The following is a 25937-nucleotide window of genomic DNA, read 5'->3' on the forward strand; positions in this document are numbered from 1 at the left end:
TTGCTAGGTCTTACTTTCAGGGGAGGCCTTATATTTAGCAATTCAGCAAAATCTGTACTAGGTCTTATTTTCTGGGGATGTCTTATTTTTGGGGAAACAGGGGAAACCAAACAGTTGCTATAACAAACCATGCCTTAGACATCTAAAGCTTAGGAAGACATAGTATTTCATTCAAGGCCCTCAAGGATCCTTTGAATTCTTTGTGAATTTCACCCTCACTCCAGAATCCCTGCAGCTAGGGAATTGCGAGTGTTCACCATTAAATTTGCACCATTTTTGCCTTCTTTTTCCTTTGGAGAGAAATTCTCGTGTTTAGCCCAGAAAGACTCAGTGGTGTGGGAGAGGAACAAAGAATTTGTGTTCTTTCTGAAAATTGCCCTATTTAACAGTTTAGATAGATCCGCTGAAATTTCCAAACATTCTTTAAAGTTAATCTCACATGCGGAATATAATGCAGTGAGTCACAGAGCAATTAATATTGCTGGTAGTGGAAACAGAACACTTCTGGTGTTAATTGCATACAGATACTATTTCAATCCAAAACTACAAACAGGCTTTTCAGAAGCTTTACGTCTATGTCGAGCAGTATGAGTAATAAAAGAGAATTCTAAGGGATCACATGGGCTAACAGCCAAGCGGTTGAACAAGAATTCCTCAGGACCATCTTCTTGTGGAAAAAATAAATCCATTGTAGACCATTGTAGAACAATGTCTCCAGGTTCTAACAAGATGGTCTGGAAGAATATGATGAATGATGGCATTAAAAATTACCAAGAGATCCAGCAGAATCAAGAGGGATGCACTCCTCCATCCAGTTGTTTGTGAAGGTCACACACCAAAGCAATATTTCTGTCACTGCAAGTCTAAAGCAAGATTGCAGTGAACCTATATTATTTGTCTCTTATCTGGAGTAGGGAGGCTAGGTATATGAAAAGGCAGTAGAATCAAGAACACTAGAATCAGCCAAACTATTGACTATTAGAAAATTGTCAGCTCAAACATGATGGCATAGTGCACATTGAAAGATAAAGGAGTTAATGTTCTGGACAGAGTGTGCTATATATTCCTCAACCAGGTCTGCTTCTTTCAAGTGTGGCTGGAGATACTGTTCTGTCACCGTTTGTCAGACCCCAGGCAGCAGGGCACCAAGAACCATACACGGAGGCCAATCTCTATCTAATATCTTTATTAAGGAAATATATGAAAGTAATAAAAACAAGTGAAGAATATAGTTCAGAAGCAGACCTTTCAAATGAGGTCAAATATAGTCCAAAAATGTATTGTCCAATAAATGATATTAGAGTTCAAAGTTTAAATCCAATACCGAAACGCACACTATTGCCAAGCAATAGTGTGGGGAAATGCCAGAGTCTTAGAAGTCCAAGGAAGCTTGACAACAAGGCAACCAGTGAATCTTGGAACAAGGTCCGTGACTAGAAACAAGGCAAACAGTGAATCTTGGAACAAGGTCCGTGGATAACAGCAAGGCAAGGCAGTACTTGAATTCTTGATCCGGGAAACAAGGAACTGGGGTTACGAAGTCCACACACGATCTCACTCCTGAAGCAGCTCTGTTGACTCCGCAAAGATTCTCCCGCATCAGGCACAGGGTCTCGTTTTCCCGCCAACAACCTCTTTCCCTAGAGAACGGGAAGCGAAACCCAACTTTGTCCAGATGCAAGACTCCTTAGAATTTCCCAAGGGAAGCAGGTCTAATCAGCCTGTTGTTTGGCAGCAATCCGTAAACTCCTGCGATTCTGCTCCCTGACTCCTCTGTCAGCACAATAGGATTCTCTCCTAGAGAACGGAGGCGAGGAATGTCCAAGGTCTGTTTTACTGAATTCTTGGGTACAAACATCAACATCCGGCAGGTGAAAAGACTCCGGCTCTTGTTGAACCGGAGAAAACCCCATGTTTTCATCTTCATCTGCCTCGATGGCACTAGGAACAGGACTACAAGGCCCATGAGGCATCACACCGTTACTGAGATATAACCGACCAGTGGGTTTCTGTGACTGGAGAATGGGTAACTAGTCAGTTTCCTTGGGCATAACACTTCTTTGGCTGGTATTGTTCATTTAGTTACGTGTGGAAACAAAAGAAAATGATTATTAGGAGGTACAGTAGAGTCTCACTTATCCAACATTCGCTTATCTAATGTTCTGGATTATCCAATGCATTTTTGTAATCAATGTTTTCAATGCATCATGATATTTTGGTGCTAAATTTGTAAATACAGAAATTACTACGTAGCATTCCTGCCTATTGAACTACTTTTTCTGTCAAATTTGTTGTATAACATGATGTTTTGGTGCTTAATTTGTAAAATCATAACCTAATTTGATATTTAATTGGCTTCTCCTTAATCTATCCTTATTATCCAACATATTCGCTTATCCAACATTCTACCAGCCTGTTTATGTTGGATAAGTGAGAGACTACTGTATAAGTAATTGCCTGTCCCCAGGCATTTAAATATACACTTTGCACAAAGCTTATGGAGCATTTTTTGTTGAACACCATAGCCCATGCTTGCATTTATTTATTTTATTTATTTCCAACATTTATAGCCCGCCTTTCTCACCCGAAGGGACTCAGGGTGGCTGACAACAATGGCAGTAATTCGATGCCTACACAAGATCAAAATTACACAGTACATAAAATCAATTAAAACTATTAAATACAATATAAAATTTTAAAACAATTTTAAAACAAATAGTCAGATCCATTCGTCCACAAAAACCTCGTGCTTTAGCCATAAAACAGTCTGTGCCATCTTTGTACTTACATGTTTTCAAACATATGCATCTTCAATTTCTTAGAGATTGGGACCAACAGAATCAACTCTGACCATTTCTCTTTGCGTGAGTATAATGGGAGCAACCAAATTTGATCTCACATGAACTCAAGTGCAAATTTGCAGTGATGTCTTTCTTTCTTTCTTTCTTTCTTTCTTTCTTTCTTTCTTTCTTTCTTTCCTTTTCTTCTAATATGGACACAAGACGGCTCACAATATTAATCAAAGTTACATATGGTACAGTTAAAGCAGCAACTAATACAAATGTTTAAAAGGCTTTAAATAAATCACCATGTTGTAAATATTAATATAAAAACAGCTAAAATCTGTTACAAAACATATTATGATACAAATGCAGTACACCCTAGTTGAAAGTCCTTAGCAATGTCCAGTTAACAGTTAAAGGAATGAGTACACAAAAAGTAAAAAAAAAAAAAAAAAAAGACAGCATGGAGGAAGGGGAAGATCTAGCTTTCTTTAGCAAGAAATTCTATAACTTGGAAGTAATGACTGAGAAGCTTTCTCACATCCACTCCTCTGAGTCCCCCTCGAGGGAGAAAAAGTGAGGTGGAATAATAATAATAATAATAATAATAATAATAATAATAATAATAATAATAATAATAATAATTATTATTATTATTATTATTATTATCAGGACCTCAAGACTGAACTTCAAAGACTCTGCGAGAAACCAGTGCAGGTGGTCCCAGTGGTGATCGGCACATTGGGTGCCATGCCAAAAGATCTCAGCTGGCATTTGGAAACAATAGACATTGACAAAATCACGGTCTGCCAACTGCAAAAGGCCACCCTGCACGCATCATCCGAAAATACATCACACAGTCGTAGACACTTGGGAAGTGTTCGACTTGTGATTTTGTGATACGAAATCCAGCATATCTATCTTGTTTGCTGTGCCATAATATAATAATAATAATAATAATAATAATAATAATAATAATAATAATAATAATAATAATAATAACTGGTGGGATCACAAGCCGGAAAAAGTTACAGAGAATGAACATGTCAAGCTACTCTGGGACTTCCGAATTCAGACAGACAGAGTTTTGGAACACAATACTTCTGACCTCACAATCATGTTAAAAAAACAAAGTATGGATTGTCAATGTTGAAATCCCAGGTGACAGAAGGATTGAAGAGAAACGACTGGAAAAGCTGACACGATATGAGGATTTAAAGATCGAATTGCAAAGACTCTGGCACAAGCCAGTCAAGGTGGTCCCAGTAGTGATCGGCACACTGGGTGCAGTGCCTAAAGACCTTGGCCTGCATTTAAACACAATTGGCGCTGACAAAATGACCACCTGCCAGCTGCAGAAGGCCACCTTATTGGGATCTGCACACATTATTCGCCGATACATCACACAGTCCTAGACACTTGGGAAGTGTCTGACGTGTGATCCAATACAACAGCCAGTGGACTCATCTTGTTGTGTTTCAAATAATAATAATAATAATAATAATAATAATAATAATAATAATAATAATAATAATAATAATGTCTGGCACAACAAAACATTGCATGGAAAGTTCCTTGACAAAATTGAAGGAAAAGCTGATAAGGAGAAGACCTGGCTCTGGCTCACAAATGGGACCCTGAAGAAGGAGACAGAAGGCCTGATCCTTGCAGCCCAGGAGCAAGCCATCAGGACAAATGCAATTAAGGCCAAGATCGAAAAATCAGCTGATGACCCAAAATGCAGACTGTGCAAGGAAACCGATGAAACCATTGATCATATCCTCAGCTGCTGTAAGAAAATTGCACAGACAGACTACAAACAGAGGCACAACTATGTGGCCCAAATGATTCATTGGAACTTATGCCTCAAGTACCACCTGCCAGCAGCAAAGAACTGGTGGGATCACAAACCTGCAAAAGTATTGGAAAATGAGCAAGCAAAGATACTGTGGGACTTCCGAATCCAGACTGACAAAGTTCTGGAGCACAACACACCAGACATCACAGTTGTGGAAAAGAAAAAGGTTTGGATCATTGATGTTGCCATCCCAGGTGACAGTCGCATTGACGAAAAACAACAGGAAAAACTCAGCCGCTATCAGGACCTCAAGATTGAACTGCAAAGACTCTGGCAGAAACCAGTGCAGGTGGTCCCGGTGGTGATGGGCACACTGGGTGCTGTGCCGAAAGATCTCAGCCGGCATTTGGAAACAATAGGCATTGACAAAATTACGATCTGCCAACTGCAAAAAGCCACCCTGCTGGGATCTGCACGCATCATCCGAAAATACATCACACAGTCCTAGACACTTGGGAAGTGTTCGACTTGTGATTTTGTGAAACAAAACCCAGCATATCTATCTTGTTTGCTGTGTCATACAACGTCGTTGTGTCAATAATAATAATAATAATAATTGATGGTGATGGGACAGTGAGATAGTCCTCCTCTGTGGATCTTAAATCAGGCTGGCTCAAAACACTTTTTCAGATAAGCTGGATATGAACCATTTAAATCAAGTTGTGGAATGCCTGTCAAAATTTTGCTGGAATTAAAAAAGGTCTTGACAAAAGTAACCATATTTCTTGTTGGAGCAGGTGTCTTGTCAGTCTCGAAAAAGAAGTCAGAATAGGCTGAGTAATTATTCATGCTTGTGAACATCAACCAAGCTTAAGTGGAGCAAAGTATTCCAAAAAAAATGAGTACAGTAGAGTCTCACTTATCCAACACTCACTTATCCAACGTTCTGGATTATCCAACGCATTTTTGTAGTCAATGTTTTCAATACATCATGATATTTTGGTGCTAAATTCATAAATACAGTAATTACTACATAGCATTACTGTGTATTGAACTACTTTTTCTCTCAAATTTATTGTATAATATGATGTTTTGGTGCTTAATATGTAAAATCATAACCTAATTTAATGTTTAATAGGCTTTTTCTTAATCTCTCCTTATTATCCAACATATTCGCTTATCCAACGTTCTACCGGCCTGTTTACGTTGGATAAGTGAGACTCTACTGTACATTTAGGAATGTGTTGATGTATTTGCTTATAATTTTTCAGGGATAATTCATATTATATATAGGTCCCCAAGTGCCTGTTTTTCACTTTGCTGTGAAAATACACTTGATGGAATACACATGTTTGACAGGACCGTCCTTCTAGTGTGCACTTTCATATGTTAGAAAGGCAGTTCAGAGATTCTATTGGAAGACTCCTGAAGCCTGTTTTGCTGACTCGTAGACAGAGGAAGTTCTTAATCAGTTGTTGAGCTGTTAGCCAGCCAGTATACACAAATGCAGGTGCATCATCACTATCATCCCCACCACCACCACTCAAAAGAAATGATCCCAGGGGAAATAGAGTTGGATACTGTATTTCTTAGTTGGTATTTTCCTTCAACTGCTTGAACTGAAAATTCCAAAATAACTGGCTTATCTCAAATGAAATGAAGAGGATGTTCTAAAGGTTCTGTGTGTACCTAAATAATCGAGAGACATATATTCTCAGCTACTTAGGTCACTTGACCTGGGTTTTGCTTTGACATAAGAGCAGCATTTTGAGTTAAGCGCTAGCATCGGTGAGAGCACTAGAGTGAAAGTACAGGACTTTAGGGCTTCAAGCAAACAGCTTTTATGCCTCGTGCCTCCATGCCTCCATGTCTCATGCTCTTGTCCACTTTGGGAGATTTCTGTCTGCTTTGCTCTTGTCTGCTTAAGAAACTTTGGGTTAGTAGATTTTGTGTGCCTTTTATTCCTGCTATGTTTAGCTTCATGAAAAGAGAGAGGGAGAGAGAGAGTAAGAGAGAGAGAGAGGCTGGAATGAGTTCCCTCTGCTTCTTCATTTTGTGCTTTGTGCTTCCCTGCCACAACTTTGTGCTTCTACCATTGTGCCACAATCTTGTAATTCTACCATTTTAAATTTGATCTTTATTTTTTTATGGTTCCATGTGCATGTGCAGGTTTTGCCTTGCTGTTGCACTGGCCAACACATTTTGTTGCCTCAAATGTGCTTCCTTGTCCTTTGTGCTTCTATAATTTCAAAGCTCATATTTCTATGTTTTTGTTCCACATGAATGTGCATTATTATAAATAACATTATTTGTTATTTATAGAATTTTCTTATTTAAAAACCCATTAAAAATGGAGGCTTAGGGGGCGGAATGGATTAATTGCATTTTAAGGGGAAAATCCACCTTTGAGATAAGAGCAATTTGAGTTAAGAGTTTATCACTGAACAAATCAAACTCTTAACTCAAGGTATCACTGTATTTGGTTGTCTATATTGCAGCACAGATGAATGAAGCATATGTTCTGTTGCATATTTGGATGAAGATGTCAGTCATCTGAGCTTCATTCTTAAACATTATTTTACTCTTGGGAGCAAATAGAAAGGCAAATCTCTATATTTTCTTTGGATTTATGGTAATGCCTGTGTGATATTTCGTAATGTCTTCATGTTAAAATGTATCAAATGTACAGTCTTATTATATGTAAAGAGCATTACCCCAGAATGCAGCTGGGTGCCTCAGTTTCTGGAATGGAGAGATCTTTCCTCCCTTCTGCTACACATATACATATCTTTACTTAAAATATTTGCTGGAAGATTTATTCGATAGTATAGAAAAACAAGTTGACTCTCCCTTACCTGAAATGCTTGGGACCAGAGCCTTTTCAGATTCTGGATTTTTTTGATATCTGAAGATGAGAGAGAGAGAGAGAGAGAGAGAGAGAGAGAGAGAGAGAGAGAGAGAGAGAGAGAGAGAGAGAGAGAGAGAGAGAGAGAGGATAGATAGATAGATAGATAGATAGATAGATAGATAGATAGATAGATAGATAGATAGATAGATAGATAGAATATGGAGTGGGTATATATTCAGCACCTGTTTTCCCTTTACCACTCTACCACTGTCAGAAATTGGATGGGCAAAAGGAAAGGGGGAGAGGACTTGAAGCTTGAAGTACAAAAAGCCTAGGTAAAAAGCATACGTTGCACCAGCAGATGTCAGGGGAGGAAAAGTCTAAATGCCTTTGGCTGCCTCTGGTTTGAGGAATGTTCAAAAATTCTGGCTGTTCAGCTAATCCATATCACATTCACCTTTCATGCCCCCTCCTGTGCTTCCACTGACCAGATGGAAGGGGAGCTGACATAACAGCTTGACATTTCCATCCACCAACAATTAATGATCTTCAATGCAAGGAGGAATTCTGACAAGGATCTTGCTTCTCAGTGTTGCACCAGAGATTGTTAGAGGGAAAGGATTGGGAAGACCAGGCTTCTGCATCTCAATTGACAGGAAAATTGACCTTTATTTCCTAGAGCAGCTGCTACCTGGAAGGTAAAACTGGGGGTGTTGGCCGAGCTGAATGTTTAAATAACTAATCTAGAATATCAATCCATCTTTTCAGTATCATGATGGGTTGCAGGACGGAGGGGAAGAAATTTCTGATAGCATAATGATTAGCATTAAATTTATGGCCTCATCAGATGGATCAAATTTTCCCCGTCATAGGACATTTTTGCTCCAGTTCAATGACGGGGGAGGCACACAACATAACCATACTACTGGTCATCATTTCTGCCCTTCTGATCATTGAACTGGAAAGTAATCATGGCAAAAGGGGTGAGCTCTGAACATGGAGGAGCAATCGTGTTCACAGCTACAACTATGCACTATATCCATAGTACCAACTTAAAAGCATGTGTGATGTCCTGTTTCAGCACATGGTGTGTTCCATGGGTGGTCCCTCTGAAAGCAACAGTCTCTTCACTCTTTTAAAACGATCTTGACAGACTAGAGAGATGGGCCGAAACTAACAAAATGAAGTTCAACAGGGACAACTGCAAGATACTTCATTTCAGCAGAAAAAATGGAATGCAAAGATACAGAAAAGAATGCAAAGGTACATGTGAAAAAGATCTTGAAGTCCTTGTGGACAACAAGTTAAACATGAGCCAGCAATGTGATGTGGCAGCGTAGAAAGCCAACGGGATTCTGGCCTGCATAAATAGGGGTGTGGCATCTAGATCCAGGGAAGTCATGCTCCCCCTCTACTCTGCCTTGGTCAGACCACACCTGGAATACTGTGTCCAATTCTGGGCACCGCAGTTGAAGGGAGATGTTGACAAGCTGGAAAGCGTCCAGAGGAGGCTGATCAAAGGTCTGGAGAACAAGCCCTATGAGGAGCGGCTTAAAGAACTGGGCATGTTTAGTCTGTAGAAGAGAAGGCTAAGAGGAGACATGATAGCCATATACAAATATGTGAGGGGAAGTCATAGGGAGGAGGAGGAAAGCTTGTTTTCTGGTGCCCTTCAGACTAGGATGCGGAATAATGGCTTCAAACTACAGGACAGGAGATTCCACCTGAACATCAGGAAGAACTTCCTCACTGTGAGGGCTGTTCGGCAGTGGAACTCTCTCCCCGGACTGTGGTGGAGGCTCCTTCTTTGGAAGCTTTTAAGCAGAGGCTGGATGGCCATCTGTCGGGGGTGCTTTGAATGCGATTTCCTGCTTCTTAGCAGGGGGTTGGACTGGATGGCCCATGAGGTCTCTTCCAACTCTACTATTTTATGATTCTATGATTCTATTAAATTAATACTAAAGATTTCTCTGTCCCTTTTTTAAAAATAACAGTAATGGCAGATATAGAGCAATTGAGGCATTGGAAAACTCCAGGATTTCAGGGTTTTTTTTTTCTTTACTGGAAAGGATGATGTCTGTTTGTGTGGGGGAGGATTAACTTTTGCTATGTGAGGGCAATGACAGGGGAAAGAATACAAAGCAAGACATGTGTGATGGGAAGAGAGGGGGCCAAATGGGGGATTCACCACATTAAGATACAATTCCTTTTGTTAATTGGATGAAACACAATGCCCTTGCCCTCATACACAAACACGTCTGATGATGTCCTTAGCCTTTTGTGGTAAAACAGTGTTAGCAATCCCTCTTCCATATAATGGAACAATTCAGAATTTTTTCCACTCAGGCTACGTCTACACATTAAAATTAGTGCCATTGGACACCACTTTGATTGATATGGTTCAATGCTATGGAATTAGGGGAATTGTAATTTGGCGAGGCACTAGGACTCTTTGGCAGAGAAGACTAAAGACCTTGTAGAACTACAATCGCTATGCTTCCATGACATAGCCATGGCATTTAAAGTGGTGTGAACTGCATTAATTCTACAGTACAGATGCACCCTTCATTCTTTACTTCAGATCCCGATTTATATTATTATTAATAATAATAATAATAATAATAATAATAATAATAATAATAATTATTATTATTATTATTATTGACACAACGACGTTGTATGACACAGCAAACAAGATAGATATGCTGGATTTCGTTTCACAAAATCACAAGTCGAACACTTCCCAAGTGTCTAGGACTGTGTGATGTATTTTCGGATGATGCGTGCAGATCCCAGTAAGGTGGCCTTTTGCAGTTGGCAGATCGTAATTTTGTCAATGTCTATTGTTTCCAAATGCCGGCTGAGATCTTTTGGCACGGCACCCAGTGTGCCCATCACCACCGGGACCACCTGCACTGGTTTCTGCCAGAGTCTTTGAAGTTCAATCTTGAGGTCCTGATAGCGGCTGAGTTTTTCCTGTTGTTTTTCTTCAATGCGACTGTCACCTGGGATGGCAACATCAATGATTATTATTATTATTATTATTATTATTATTATTATTATTATTTGTACCCCGCCACCATCTCCCCAGAGGGACTCAGGGCGGCTTACAGATATAAAACCAGCATACAGAATACAGCATACAGTAATATCAAATACAAAAACACACAAATAAACTTAAAAGGCATTAAAAATCACAATCATTATAAAACACATTTCTTCCTTTCTTCCACCCCATGCCACAAGCATCACAACCAGGAATTTAAATATTCCCAATACAATATAAAGGAAGGCACTTCTCAGAGTGACTTTTCCCAAAAACCAAGGATAATTTGTGGAATCTGTGTGTGGCCAATCCTTGTGATTATACATACAATGTATAAACAGGTCTTCTGTTACAAAGCTCTGTGGCACAGCTGTTTCTCATTTCCCATCCTACAGATGCTATCTTGCTTACATTGCAATTTAGTTTAAAGGAACTGTGTTGACTCAGAGGAGCAAGATGTACAATTCTCAGCTTTGACTGAAGCTTGTATCACCAGCAGGACTTTGCAGCGGCTACAGCTCTTCATTTTAACAATGTGCAAAAGAACATGGTTCCCGAAACTAGGCCAAATCCCTACTCTCCAGGAGGTCAGCTCAGCACCGGATAAACACTTCAGCAACACACTGTTATCCCAGTGCAGTGGAAAATCCTAGTGACTCAGAATTTTGGCTTGGCTGTAATAAAAGAAAAACTAAATAGCTAGCCTGTAGAATTCTTTTTTTTAAAAAAAATTCCTCCTTTCTCATTTAATTTAAGAGGTGTAGGCTGGGACTACATATATATTAGGAAAATGACAGAATAAAAATAGGAAAAAATATGTTGGAATCATTGTGTTTCTGTTTGAAATCACTGTTGCCCAATTATGTCAGTTCTAACAGTCTTCATGGTAACTGAAAGGGAGCAAGGGCTCAAGGTAGTTCAGTAGAAAAAAAAATCCTTACTAGGCCCAAGGCCCTATTTCTAGCTTCTGGTTTTTACAATTAATGGTAGTTCTACACTATAATGCAGCTTGAAGCCAGCTTGTCCGCAAATAAACACCCCAATGTGCATCAAGCCAGAAACAGCGTATTAAAATTCTCACCAGAAAGAGTTATGAGGAAAGTGTGTTTCAACTGAAGCTTTATCACCAATCCTTGTTTGTACAATAAGCCATATTTTTCAAAATCCAATTATCTCAGGGATAGAAAGAGGTGAAATCTTCTGAACAAGGGCACACAAAGCAACACAAACACCACAGGAGTGTTCACCTTTCTCTGTGCTATACAAAGCTTATTCGACTGGAGTTACAGTTAAAAATGTACCTGTTCTGATTTACATACAAATTCAATTTATGAACAAACCTACAGAATCTATCTTGTTTGTAACTTGAGGACTGCTTGTAAAGACATACTAAAAACCTATCTTTAATATAAAATGACAAAATCAAGGTTTTCATTTAAGGACTTTTAAAAAATATTTTCAAGTTGTGAATGTTTGAAACCGTGAGTACAGAATTCATGGATACAGGGGGCTGTGTATGCTAGGGTATTAAAGTGTATGCTAGGATATTAAAGATTCTTTTTGAAATTGGTGGAAAAACATACGGTGCAAAATCCTGGTCTAAATAATCCTGCATTTATGAGAAAGTTTGCATTTCAGGTCATATTAGGGGGCCAGGCTGTGGCGCAGGCTGGTAAGCAGCTGCTGCAATAAATCACTCTGACCATGAGGTCATGAGTTCAAGGCCAGCCTGTGGCGGGGTGAGCACCCATCAATTAAAAATAAAATATAGCCCTTGCTCGTTGCTGACCTAGCAACCCAAAAGATAGTTGCATCTATCAAGTAGGAAATAAGGTACCACTTATAAAAGTTGATAGGCAAGTTTAACTAATTTACAACATTGGAATGAGGAAGTGAGGAAGTGCTGTCAGAGTGGATGATGAAGCAGCTGCTTCCCCCCTGTGGCCAGAATCGAACATCCCCTAAGGAGAAGGTTAAATTGCCTCTGAGTCTGTCTGTCTGTCTGTCTGTCTCTGTCTCGGTTCAATGTGTTTATAGGCATTGAATGTTTGCCCTATATGTATATAATGTGATCCGCCCTGAGTCCCCTTCGGGGTGAGAAGAGCGGAATATAAATACTGCAAATAAATAAATAAATAAATAAATAAAATATTATACAATAAAACTTCACCCTAAATATATCATTGGCTGAACAGTAAATGCTCTTACCTGCACTGTAAGTGCTCTTTTCTGTGCAGCCAATAACATTAATAGTGAAGTTTTGTTACAGAATTGTTGTTGAAAAATCGACTCACTTCTCGAAAGATGAATTAGACATAAGATGAGTCCCTGTGATTAAATTGAGATGATTACATGTGATTACATGTCATTACATACTAACATTTAGGAAACAATGTGCGAATACCAAGCACAAAGTAGCTGCACACAATAACATCCTTCAGATAGTGTATGGGGTGCAAAATTAATAAAAATATCAGCCCTGGCCATGTCTTATTCAACTGCAGAGTATGCTTGCCCTGTCTGGCATAAATCTGTCCACATGAAGCAGGTGGATATAGCACTGAATGAAGCATGTAGAATAATTACAGGATGTCTCAAACCTACACCTGCTTACTGACTTTATAAATTAGCTGGCATTCCCCCCCCCCCCCCCCCCCGAAGTGCCATGGGAAGTTGCTGCCAATTGCAAGAGAGCCACTGTATGGCTATCAGCCTCTTCCCAGTAGACTTAAATCGAAGAAAAATTGATTATGTCCCTCTTAATGTCCCTCCAGCAACAGCAAGAATATCCCTGTGGGTAGAAAAATCAGGAAATTCCAACTGGATGCCCCCCCCCCACGAGGGTCTCCCTCCAGGGGCAAACCAAGAATGGGCAACTTGGAAAGCTCCTGAACAGACTCAGAAATGAAGTTGGCAGCTCAAAAGACAACCTGGCAAAATGGCACTACCTACAAGAATCCTCCACCTTGTGCAATTCTGAAGCAGAACAAACAACTCAGCACGTGTATGCTTGCCCACAATGCCCTGCCTCATGCACGGAGGAAGAACTGTTTAAAGCTACAGACAATGTGGTCATAGTTGCACATTTTTGTTCTAAAATTATTTAGCTGCTTGTGCTCCCTTTATTTCATTAGTTTTATACACATTTATTTATGCAATGCTTTTGACACACACACACAAAATAAAAAATTCCCTGTGATAATTTGATTTTGCAAAATTGCGCTTGTTGTGGAAACAAGGATTGGTAAGAAAGCTTCAATGGAGATTCCTTTTCGCCAAGATACTTTTTGTGGGGTGAATTTCCCCTTCAAGGGATAGATGTTTCTCATTTCCTGTTGTCCCACCCCTATGAGGTGAGCTCACTGTGGTCAACAAAACAAGCAAAATACACTTCATTCACAAACACAGAGGATTAATCTCTGGAGGAGATCCAGGTGGTGGGAGATGCCAGACACATGAAACAACATCTTGATGAAACCTGTATAAATCTGTGTTTTTCACTGATTTCTTCATGTTTGCATAACCTACTCATTGTCTTGGAGGCTTACTCTTTTGTGTACCCTGGACTTCACCCATAATGCCATCTTGGACTATTTGCATATTGCCTCAAATCATTTAATCAGCCTAGTCTGGGCAGACGCTCTGAGTGGCTCCAGCTTCAAATGAATAAATAACATTTCCACCTTTTTCCCACCACAAGAGAGACTCCGTCCATTTCTGACATTTCCCAGTCAACAAGAACCCAGATCCTAACTTGACTGCTTTTCAGCCAATCAGGGGAGGGAGCAGAAACTTTTGAATGGCTGTCAAAGAGGATAAAATATATTCCACTGCATTAAATGGTTATGTCCAATTTCTTTAGAGCTGAGACTCTGTATCAAACATCCTTTCAGACCTGAAAGCTAATAAACCTCTGTTTGTTGCCTTCAATTCCCAAAATGTTTGTTTTCAGCTGGCTGCCAAAGTAGCAAGGCATGTCAGATGACAGATCCACACCACTCCTTCATGGTTAGCTGAATTTCAGCATCAAAATAAGTCCTGACTTCTGAATAGCCTTGAGAAACATTATCTTAAGGAGGGAGAAAAGTGCTAAAATTCCTTGTTGCTTTCTCTGAAAATGAAAATAATTGAGAATTATATCCTTAATGTGTTCCACTTAGAGCTCCAGTAACTAGGTGGCTAATGAGCATGTAGTTTTGAGATCACATTATCCTAATACTGAATGGCCTGCAGTTGTTTTCCAGACTCAGTTCAAAACATTGCTGCAGATGAGGCTCTCAATGTTGTAGTAGAGCCTGTGAGTAACATTACAAACAGTAGTATGGGTGCCAGAAGGGGGAAAAGGGTTACTCGGGAGCAGGAATCTGATGATGAGCAGCAGAGAAAGAGGATCCGGGACATACTTACAGCACCTACAGATGAAGAGTCATTTGAGGGATTCTCTGGGGATGATGGGTCAATGAGTGAAGGAGAAGGACGAGACACCATGGATTGGACTAAGATAAGAGAAGTGCAAGCTATTTGTGAGGCACCAACAACTAGTGATACCTTTATGGGGTTCTCTGGGAGTGAAGACTGGCAATCAGGGGATCCAACTGATTCTTGGGGGGGATCTAAGTCTTGACAGGAGATGGAGGAATTGGAAGGAGAATTAAGGGAATTCACGTGAAGAGCTGGGAGCAGCGGTGGGGGATGGTGATGGGGCAGTGGTCAGTTGATCTTCTGATGATGGTTTGTAGATAAAAGTGGGTTCAGGGATGAGGAGTCTTTGCAGAAGGCAAGGTGTTGATGTGCGTTCGTGTGCTGGGTGCTGTGTATTGGGAAAATTTCTTGTAGTCTTGCTACTGCCTGTTTCATGTTCGGCGTTGGACTCGGATCTGCAGTTTGGACCTGAACCAGTTTGGCTAAAGACGCTGCTTTTGTGAGTAGATCAATAGGTACCCGCTCCGGCGGGAAGGTAATGGCACTCTATGCAGTCATGCCGGCCACATGACCTTGGAGGTGTCTACGGACAACACTGGCTCTTCAGCTTAGAAATGGAGATGAGCACCACACCCCAGTGTCAGACATAACTGGACTTAACGTCAGGGGAAACCTTTACCTTTTAATCTGGATTATATTTCTGTTTACCTTTTGGACCAGGTCTGGTTTGTTTTTTTGAGTTTTGACCAATGGAACTGCATTTAACTATCCCTGCATCATTTTCCTTTTGTTTCAATAAACTCTGCTTTGAAGTCTGGCCCTTTAAGGTGTCTGTGATTCCAAAACTCAACATATAAAGAGCCACCTGTCTTGTTATAAAACTTGTGAGTTAATAACAGGTTAAAACCTGCACTGGGAGATAGGTCTACTAACAGATCAAGAGCCACCCAGTCCAAATCTATAATAAAATACTGACAGTTGGATACCCACTCCAGCCACTGTTTGAAAATCTCCAAAGTAGAGCCTCTACTACAATTCTAATCTGAATATGCAACATTGGAACTAGTAGATCTCTTTAGTACAAGGCAGTTTAGAATCATAGAATAGTAGAGTTGGAAGAGACCTCATGGGCCATCCAGTCCAACCCCCTGCCAAGAAGCAGGAAATCACATTCAAAGCACCCCCGACAGATGGCCATCCAGCCTCTGCTTAAAAGCCTCCAAAGAAGGAGCCTCCACCACAGTCCGGGGGAGAGAGTTTACTTAGGGTGCATCTACACTATAGAATTAATGCAATTTGACACCACTTTAACTACCATGCTTCAATATTATGGTATCATGAGTGTTGTAGTTTTCAAGGTCTCAACAAACTACAACTCCATGAATTCCATAGTATTAGGCCATGGCAGTTAAAGTAGTGTTAAGATGTATTAATTCTACAGTGTAAATGTACCCTTTTCTCAGCAATCCTCTGCACCTTCCAAAATGCATTCATTTCTAATGGACATCTATCTTGGAAAGCTACAGCAAGCTGTGTTGGATGCTTACTTAGAAGTAAATCCAAGCAAAATAACAAGCAACTGCCTTTAGAAATAAATGTACAGTATTTTGCAGGAAAAGGACCATTCATTGTCTTGGGGAATGCTTTGTGTTTAAGATAAGAATCTTGGTTTTGGATGAGATTTCATAGTTCTCGGTGTTTGTTCGTCTCTGACCTGAATCACTGACAGTTTTGGAAAAACTGTTGGTGAGGAAAAGGTCAGATTTCTGCACTTTTGTTCATCATTAGTCTCTATCAATCTATTACCTCTGGCATCACTCTGGAGAATAAAGGCCAAGCTTCTCTTGAAATCTTGCAGTCCAAAAAGCACAGCATTGCACCCCTCATCTCCCTTTTTGTCTCTGTCCTTGGGGTGTAACATCATCCAAGTTAATCATTGTCAAGGCTCCAACAGCTGATTTTTCCCTTCAGATTCTCAGACATATGAATCATCAAAAGTGAGACCTTAGGTCTTGAGAACTTTTCTGAGAGAAGGCTAAATGATATTGAAGTACATCTAGCCAATTATAGAATTAAATGCTGAGGGCCAGGGTTGGGGATGGTGCAGATCTCCTCAAAGCAAAGTTTACATATTTAGGAATATTCTTGCATCTTATGTTGCTCAAGAAAAAGAACTAGAACACATATCAAAACTATGCAATTTTATTCACCAATTTCAAAATGTTTATGGGATTTCTCTCATGGCTCACAGCCATGTTAAAATTAGGCACTTTGTAACATGGCAAGGAGCCGGATGGTGAACTATGTTAAAGCACTGAGCTGCTGAACTTGCAGACCGAAAGGTCCCAGGTTTAAACCCCAGGAGCGGCGTGAGTGCCTGTTAGCTCCAGCTTCTGCCAACCTAGCAGTTTGAAAACATGCCAATGTGAGTAGATCAATAGGTACCGCTCCGGCAGGAAGGTAACGGCGCTCCATGCAGTCATGCCGGCCACATGACCTGGAGGTGTCTACGGACAACGCCGGCTCTTCGGCTTAGAAATGGAGATGAGCACCAACCCCCAGAGTCAGACATGACTGGACTTAACGTCAGGGGAAACCTTTACCTTTACCTAACATGGCAAGATTGTTATTCAAACTGGTGATTAAGTTCCTGGAGGAAGAATTAAAGCTGTGAAGGATGTTGTTTGTCTCTCCAATTTACATAACTATTCACAATTTTTTTAAAAAAAAATCAAGGAAACTAAATATGCAATTTATCCACTAATATTGCCTCAACCTTCATGACAATTAAATTCATTGTTCATCTGGGGAAAAATATCAGTTGCATTACAGCTGTGACATCAGGCAACATCTGGAGCAGGAAACTCCATTGTCAGATAAGAAACTTCTGGACGGGAAGGAATTAGCACTGTCAGACCATGTGTGAAGACTATGGATTTCAATATATACGAGATCCAGGAAAACAGGGGTCAATGCAGCATTCACAGTCATAGCTTTCCACAAATTTGCTCCGATGAAGTATGCAGTCAAAAACATATGTGAGAGACATATTCACTGGAAGGAAGAGACAAGAAACAGACATACTCTTGGGTCACATTTGCCTCATTCTTTAGGCACAAGAAACTAACATTGTATTCAACCTTTCCCTCTCCCATGGAATTAAAAGAAAACAGGTCTTGCTCCCATTCCTAACAATGCTTCTGCTTTACTGGAGATATCATTTATTTTGGAGTACAAGACTACTCTGTCAAGGAAGATCCCACATCAAAATGCTACCTATAACAAATCCATGATGTTTGTAATGAGTCGCAATCTGGAATTCTTCACAAATGAAGACATATGGGAAGGAGTGATTGATGTGGCCATTATGACAAAGGTATTATTTCAACTTTCTGTAGGGGGCAGTGTTGTCATGTTAAGCTTGGAAATGCAGGTGCTCTGCATGACAGTCCTCCCCAGTCATGGCCCCAAGAGTGCAAAAAAGGCAGGCATCTGTCTTAATCTGTGTGTTTGTGCCTGCACAAATGCACAGACCTCAGAATTATATATTATTGTTGGGAAACTCCACAACTGTCAAGATGTTCTGAGAATGACAGCTAAAGTAAGGGAACTCTAGCTCCCTCTCATCTCTCCTCTTGATCTCTCAACCTTTTACTTCATTTATTTTGTTCTTATACATGAGACTTAAATATTTTAATAACATTCTCCCCATTTGACATATTTATGAACATTTTCATACATTTCCTCCGCATCGTCTGTATTTGCATCATTGGTTGAAATTTTCACATAGGTGTTACAATCTATATATATAAAAGGGTAATGAAATTTCGGCCTAGGTCAAAACAACAAAACTACACATCCCAGAAACACTAAACTTGGCAGCACAACCCCTCATTCATGCCTCTACGTTCATACAACAAAAAGAAAAGAAAAATAAAGTCCTAATTAGAGGGAGAGGAATAATTGTTTTTATCCAATTGCTAAAGTTAAAAGGCTAAGCTCTGCCCACTTGGTCTCCTAGCAACCCACTCATCCCGGGGACAGGCAGAGTTAGGCCTCACTTAGGCCTCTTCCACACTGCTTATAAAATACAGATTATCAGATTTTAACTGGATTATATGGTAGTGTAGACTCAAAGCCCTTCCACACAGCTATATAACCCATTTATAATCTTATATTATCTGCTTTGAACTGGATTATCTTGACTCCACACTGCCATATAATCCACTTCAGTGTGCATTTTATCCAGCTGTGTAGAAGGGGCCTCATACTTCGCCACAGCAACGCGTGGCCGGGCACAGCTAGTACAAAATAAGGACACTGAAAAGGGGAAAAAAACCCACTGATATTCCTGCTATTGTTTAGGAATCTGATATCTCATAAAAGACCTTTTTTGAGTAAAGCACCACAAAATTTGCCAATACGGGGTTGTTGTATGTCTTTCGGGCTGTGTGGCCATGTTCCAGAAGTATTCTCTCCTGACTTTTCGCCCACATCTATGGCAGGCATCCTCAGAGGCTGTGAGGCATGGAGAAACTAGGCAAGGAAGGTAAATATATATCTGTGGAGAGTCCAGGGTGTGACAAAAGTCCTTTGTCACTTGGAAGCCAGCGCTAATGTTTCAGTTAATCACCCTAATTAGCATTGGAAAGGTTGTCTCTTGCCTGGGGGGCATCCTTTGTTCAGAGTCATTAGCTGTCCTTGGGGCTCCTCTGTCCTCAGAGTGTTGCTTCTTATTTACTGTTATGAATTTTGAGTTTTTTTTAATACTGGTAGCCAGATTTTGTTCATTTTCATGGTTTCCTCCTTTCTGTTGGAGTTGTCCACATGCTTGTGGATTTCAATGCCATTTACAACTAAAGTTTTAGTTCAAGTACAGTAAAAGTCCTTAAAGAATACCTCTTTCTGTCTTCATTACAGTGCTAAAAAGGGAACATCCATGGCTTGAAAATATTTATAGAAAATACAAAAAGAAACCCTGAATTTGACATTTTATATGAAGGATATCAATTTACTATGCCACTATATATCATGGGGCATGAATATCCACATAATTTATCCTCTGTGGAGAAACCTGGGACCAATCCCTAGCAGATACCAAGGGCCCACCGTGTAATCCCTTAACTGAAGGCATTAAAACTAAGGAACACTTCATATAAGAGCAATTCAAGATACTGATTCTAAGCAGAGTAGAGTTATTTCCATCAGAAATTAATTCTATAGTCTCATTAATATCATTAGTGGAGCCTCCGGTGGCCTAGGGGATAAAAGCCTTGTGACTTGAAGGTTGGGTTGCTGACCTGAAGGCTGCCAGGTTCGAATCCCACTCGGGGAGAGCATGTATGAGCTCCCTCTATCAGCTCCAGCTCCATGCGGGGACATGAGAGAAGCCTCCCATAAGGATGGTAAAACATCAAAACATTTGAGTGTACCCTGGGCAATGCCCTTGCAGACAGCCAATTCTCTCACTCCAGAAGCAACTCCGGTTGCTCCTGACACACACACACACACACACAAATCATTAGTAATGCTCACTAGTTGAAAAGACCAAAAAGATTTTGCTTTTATTTTTTCTTGTTTTCCTTTGGAGATCCATGATTGTTTTTAAATCCAGAACACTTTCTATCAACTCTGACTGTGATTGGAGACTTTTATTTCAGCTTCTCAAGTCCGTTTATTTTAGCCCAGAAAGAAAGAAAAAAAAAAAAACCAAGAACTTTTAAATTGTGTCCAAAGATTATGTTTACAATATCAATTGTATGCAGAATTGGAATAGCTAGGGTAAATTTTAAATACTTTATATTGTATATAAAATTAAAATCGTAAAACTAATTTTAGATAGCCTGTATTGTTTTAATATTATCTATTCCATGAACATTTACTGAAGTGATGCAGATTTGCTAAACATGAGTAAAATTCATGTTGAAATGAATTTTGTACATGTTAGTCACTTTCTTAGGGACACAGGAGTTTTGTAAAAGAGATAAATGCAAATTAAAATTGCCTTTTCTGTGAGAGAACACTTTTCTAGGAATTTCTATGTCTTCCAGCATTACTCCATGGTTAACTTCCTGCAAAGTTGACTATGGAGGCACACTGAAGTACTTAAGAGATTCTTCAAAAGAATATTTAGTCAAATTCATGAAAAATCAAATCCATGAAGTCAACCCCATCAAATGTAGAGAGCTGACTGTATTTCGTTGAAACAACCAATAAAAAAACCCTCACAAATCTACCCCATCCCATCTCCTCCCATATTGTTTATCCCATCCTATCCCATATTGCAGAACTGAATTTGTCCTATAACACAACACAGCATAGCTATTCTCTTCCCACTCCCCCAAAGTTTTATGTGTGACGTCTTGTACTCTTCCTCCACAATTTCCACAGATAAGAAAATGAACTCATGGGTATAAAGAATAGTAAAATTTCCATTTATAAGAACTGCTGACACTTAATCTCAGAGACTGCCAACTCATGGTTCTGTAAAACCACATTGCTCCATTCCAGGGGGAACCAGAGCCTGCAACATTCACAAACTATTGAACAATCAGATCCATGACTCATCTACACCACCTGGACTTCCTACATTTTGTTGGATAACATTTCTGGCCACAGATGGGTGGTTTGGCAAGTACATCCTCCAGCCAGCGACAGAATGTGAAGGAACTGTGGTTATGTCGGCTTTGGGGGAATCGCCTTCTCTGAAAACTTTTCAAAGCAGCACACTATGATCCTGGCTCCATCCTTTCGTTCATGTTATGTCTACAAGCCAAAATTCATTTTACATAGAAATGGAGATATGTAGCCTTTAAAGTATCCAATAAAATGTGAGATGAGATGAATGCAGTTGCTAGTTTTTCTCTTTGAGAATTCCCAAGTAATAAATGAATCCTAGTGTTGATTTTTCCCACGTTTGATTTTTTTAAAAAAAGTGCAAAGTTCTTCTTGTCCTAATTATGGAGAAATTTGTAGAACTTCTTGGGGAGGGAAAGAGCTCACAATCTACAGTGTAGACAGAATATAGTTTGGCACTTTAGCTGCTATGGCTCGATACTGTAAAATCCTTACAGTTCCACACAACCATATAACCCAGAATGTCAAGGCAGAAACCTCCACAATATATGCTTTGAATTGAGTTATCTGAGTCCACACTCCATATTCCAGTTCAAAGCAGATAATGTGGGATTCTATTCAGCTATGTGGAAGGGGCCATAGTTTAGTGAGGCACAAGGCCTTTTTTGCAGAGAAGGCTAAAGACCTTGTGAGACTACAATTCCCAGGATTTCATAGCATTGAGCCATGGCAGTTCAAGGGGTGTCAAGCTGCATTAATTCTACAGTGCAGATGCACCCTAATTCTATATTAGAAAAAAAAAAAAACAGAAATTCAAGTCCATTGTATCGGTAGCATTTGAAATAGAAACAACATTTTCAGGAGTACACTCATTTTTATAACTGATTCTGCCTAGCAATGTCAAATTTAGGAATTTCCAATTTTCTAGTTTCTTTTTTAATCTCTTTCCATGTTGTTTCATAGTTATTTTTTTAAAGTTGTGAATTTTGAGCTGTTATTTGGATGCCAGGAAAGAAAAATTAACATACCAATAGACTAACTCAACTATAGCATAGAGCATGAGTGTCAAGATGAAAGAGAAAGCTCCCTGTTGAATGGACCGGAAGACAAACGCCCCTCCACCCCCAACCCAACCCCTCCCACCTCTTTTTCTGCCCCTCCTTTTCCCCCACCATACCCTCCCTCAGTTTATTTGTCTGCTGTTTATTTATTCTTTCCTTTTCCCTTGTTTTCCTAGCCTATCCTAGCCTTACCCCCATCCCCTCCCCACCACCCTATTCAATATTTTTATGGTCGCGTTATCTTAAAACTGGTGCAATAAAGATTATTTTTTAAAAAAGAAATTCAAGTCCAGACTTTAGAGGTAAGCGCCCAAAGCCTTTGCCTTCTTGGACAAATCTTTTCATTTTTCTTTCTTCCAGACTTGAATTAATTGCATCTCAAACACCTCTTGTCTCATTTCTGAAGATATTTGTCAATTTGTGATCATGTTATTTCTTTTTTAAAAAATCAGCTGTTTCTAGAAGAAACTAAAGACACATGCTAACAAACAAATTAAGAGCAAACAATTTCAGTGCCCATGAAAGCCAATTATTCCGGCATGTACCACTATATGTGGCAACAATTAGAAAAATGGGCCAACATCACTTGAAACCTACTTACCCTTTTGAAAAATGCTAGGTAAAGGTAAAGGTTTCCCTTGACGTTAAGTCCAGTCATGTCTGACTCTGGAGGTTGGTGCTCATCTCCATTTCTAAGCCGAAGAGCCGGCATTGTCCGTAGACACCTCCAAGGTCATGGAGCGCCGTTACCTTCCCGCCGGAGCGGTACCTATTGATCTACTCACATTGGCATGTTTTCGAACTGCTAGGTTGGCAGAAGCTGGAGCAACAGCGGACGCTCATTCCGCTCCCGGGATTTGAACCTGGGACCTTTTGGTCCACAAATTCAGGAGCTCAGTGTTTTAACACACTTCGCCACCAGGGTTCCTTTGAAAAATGCTAGGGGAGATTTTATAGGTAAAGGTAAAGGTTTTCCCCTGACATTAAGTCTAGTCGTGTCTGCCTCTGGGGGTTGGTGCTCATCTACATTTCTAAGCCAAAGAGCTGGCATTGTCCATAGAAACCTCCAAGGTCACATGGCCAGCATGACTACATGGAGCACCTTTACCTTCCCACTGAAGTGGTACCTATTGATCTACCCACACTTGCATGTTTTCGAATCGCTAGGTTGGCAGAAGCTGAGGCTAACAGCAGGGGCTCACCCCGCTCCCTGGATTCAAATTGCTGACCTTTCAGTTAGCAACTTCAGCAGCTAAGTGGTTTAACCTGGAGAGGTCATACTAGTTATCTGCTAAAAGGTGATTATTTCTCATGGATGCCTCCAGAGACAGCAAATCATTTGCTGCGCAACGCCCACAAATGAAGAGGCAACACACGTGTATGTGTTAACTAAGGGCAACTTTTATTAACATTACCTAATTAAAATTTTACCTTCCAAAGGCAGGCATATAACATAATATGTCAGAGTATTTTCAGCGCAGCAGTAGTTGGATGGAAGCAGTGGAACACAGAACGAAGAGACACTCAGAGACGTTGCTAAAACTATTTACAAAGTTTTACTATATGCAGCAATAATCAACACAAACAGACTTGCAGACGACAGATGAACACAGGACTGCTCTGTTCTCCAACAGAACTTGACTCGAACTCTAGGCAGACAGAACTCAACTGAACTAATGCAATCGTTATGCACAAACACTTGTGTCTGGATACTCCCTAGTTCCAGCCACACATCAAGATCATCATAGCTTCTTGGCAATTAACTCTTTCCACATTATGGTACAATCTGGATGATGCAATCAGTTGCAATATAAGCATGGCACAAATTGCATTTAAACACTATCAATACACAAATCCCACATTAACATAATAGACTTGGCCCAGAACTTGACAATAATCTTGACAGTGAACTTAACATTGAACTTGATAATGGGCACGATGTGGGCAATTCTGTTCCCTGAATTATTAATTTCATAATATCAGTTTCGTAAGCCCTTTCCGTTCCCTCTCCTTCCGATTATGGTTGCACCAAAAGTAAATGAGGGCAGATAACTCACCTAGGCTCCACCTCATCTGAAAGTAGTCCCTCGGGGACTTTTTTCAGTAGGCCTTTTCCACAGAAGAGGTGGAAAATCCCTCCCAGTCCCCAGCTGTGCTGGGTCCCAAAAGGATCTTTTTTATGGACAGGCATTTGAAAGAATCAAGACCCCATGAAACAATCTTGGTGGGATCCAGGTACTGCGTAGCTCACTTTACTTATTTCCAAATTGATGGGAAAATGTGGCTTGGCTACCCTTTCCTCTCTTTCAAAGACATAATTTAGAGAAATCATGTTCTTTTTTTTCTGAATATGTTTGTAAGTACTGTAACTTTTTCCTCCTCTTTCTCATAAATAGCATCACCCCATTGTTTTTTCAGTGTCATTTTTCCCATTCCTGAAAAGCATTTTGCCATATAAACTCTTAACTTTCACAGTAAGGTGCACATGAAGGGAATCCTTTCCAAATTGTAACCCATTCCATATGTGTGTTTTATTTACAAGAAAAGACTATTGCCTGATGTTTCAAGAACAGGTGTTGGGAAAATAAGACTTTGGAACATTTCATATAAATAAACATTTGAAATATACAAAGCCACATATGGCTATTGAAAATGTCAACCTGGATTACAAGTGTGAAAGAGATGAAAAACAGTTTTATGACATTTCAAAGAAGTGGCTGTGTTAACAACCCACAGCATAAAAGGAGGAAGGAAAATGAAAGGGGGCAAAAAGACTAACCTTTAAGCACCTTTAAGACTAACTAGTTTTTATTTTAGTACGAGCTTAGATACCCGGCGTTGCCGGTGTTAGATATTTTTCTAACACTTTTATCCAGCTCCAATGTCAGTAGAGCTCACAGTGGTCTCTGGGAGATAGATACACACATACATACAAAGATATTTCCACTTTTAAACAGATGGATGGATGGATAGATGGATGGACGGACAGATGGACAGACGGACAGACAGACATGAAATATAAGACAGGTTTTTTTTCTTATCAGTAGCAACTTGAGAAACTGCAAGTGTGAGAGAATTGGCCATCTGCAAGGACATTACCCAGGGGCGCCTGGATTTTTTTTTTATGTTTTTACCATCCTTGTGGGAGGCTTTTGTCATATCCCCACATAGAGTTGGAGCTGATAGAGGGAGCTCATCCATGATCTCTCCGGGTTGGATTCAAACCATCAACCTTCAGATCAACAAGCCAATCTTCAAGTCATCAGTCCTGCCAGCACAAGGTTTTAACCCAGTGTGCCACCGGGGTCCTCACCCCAGATCTAAAATGTTCTGGGAATCATTAGAAAGTTTGTTTCTGTTGCTTCCTCTTATTGAGTTCCTTCTGTTTCTGTGACAGTCTGCA

At 40.0% G+C, this 25937-nt stretch overlaps 1 long non-coding RNA gene across 1 annotated transcript in view; it reads left to right on the top strand.

Annotated features, from left to right (window-relative positions):
• Nucleotides 1-21739, top strand: part of LOC103280024 (uncharacterized) — a 79785-nt gene extending 58046 nt beyond the window's left edge. The window contains exon 3 of the long non-coding RNA XR_507108.2: nucleotides 21408-21739. This is a non-coding gene — a long non-coding RNA (uncharacterized LOC103280024). The remainder of the gene's footprint in view (nucleotides 1-21407) is intronic.
• The last annotated feature ends 4198 nt before the right edge of the window (nucleotides 21740-25937 follow it).

The sequence above is a fragment of the Anolis carolinensis genome, chromosome 1, assembly GCF_035594765.1.
Source record: "Anolis carolinensis isolate JA03-04 chromosome 1, rAnoCar3.1.pri, whole genome shotgun sequence".
Lineage (NCBI taxonomy): Eukaryota > Metazoa > Chordata > Lepidosauria > Squamata > Dactyloidae > Anolis > Anolis carolinensis.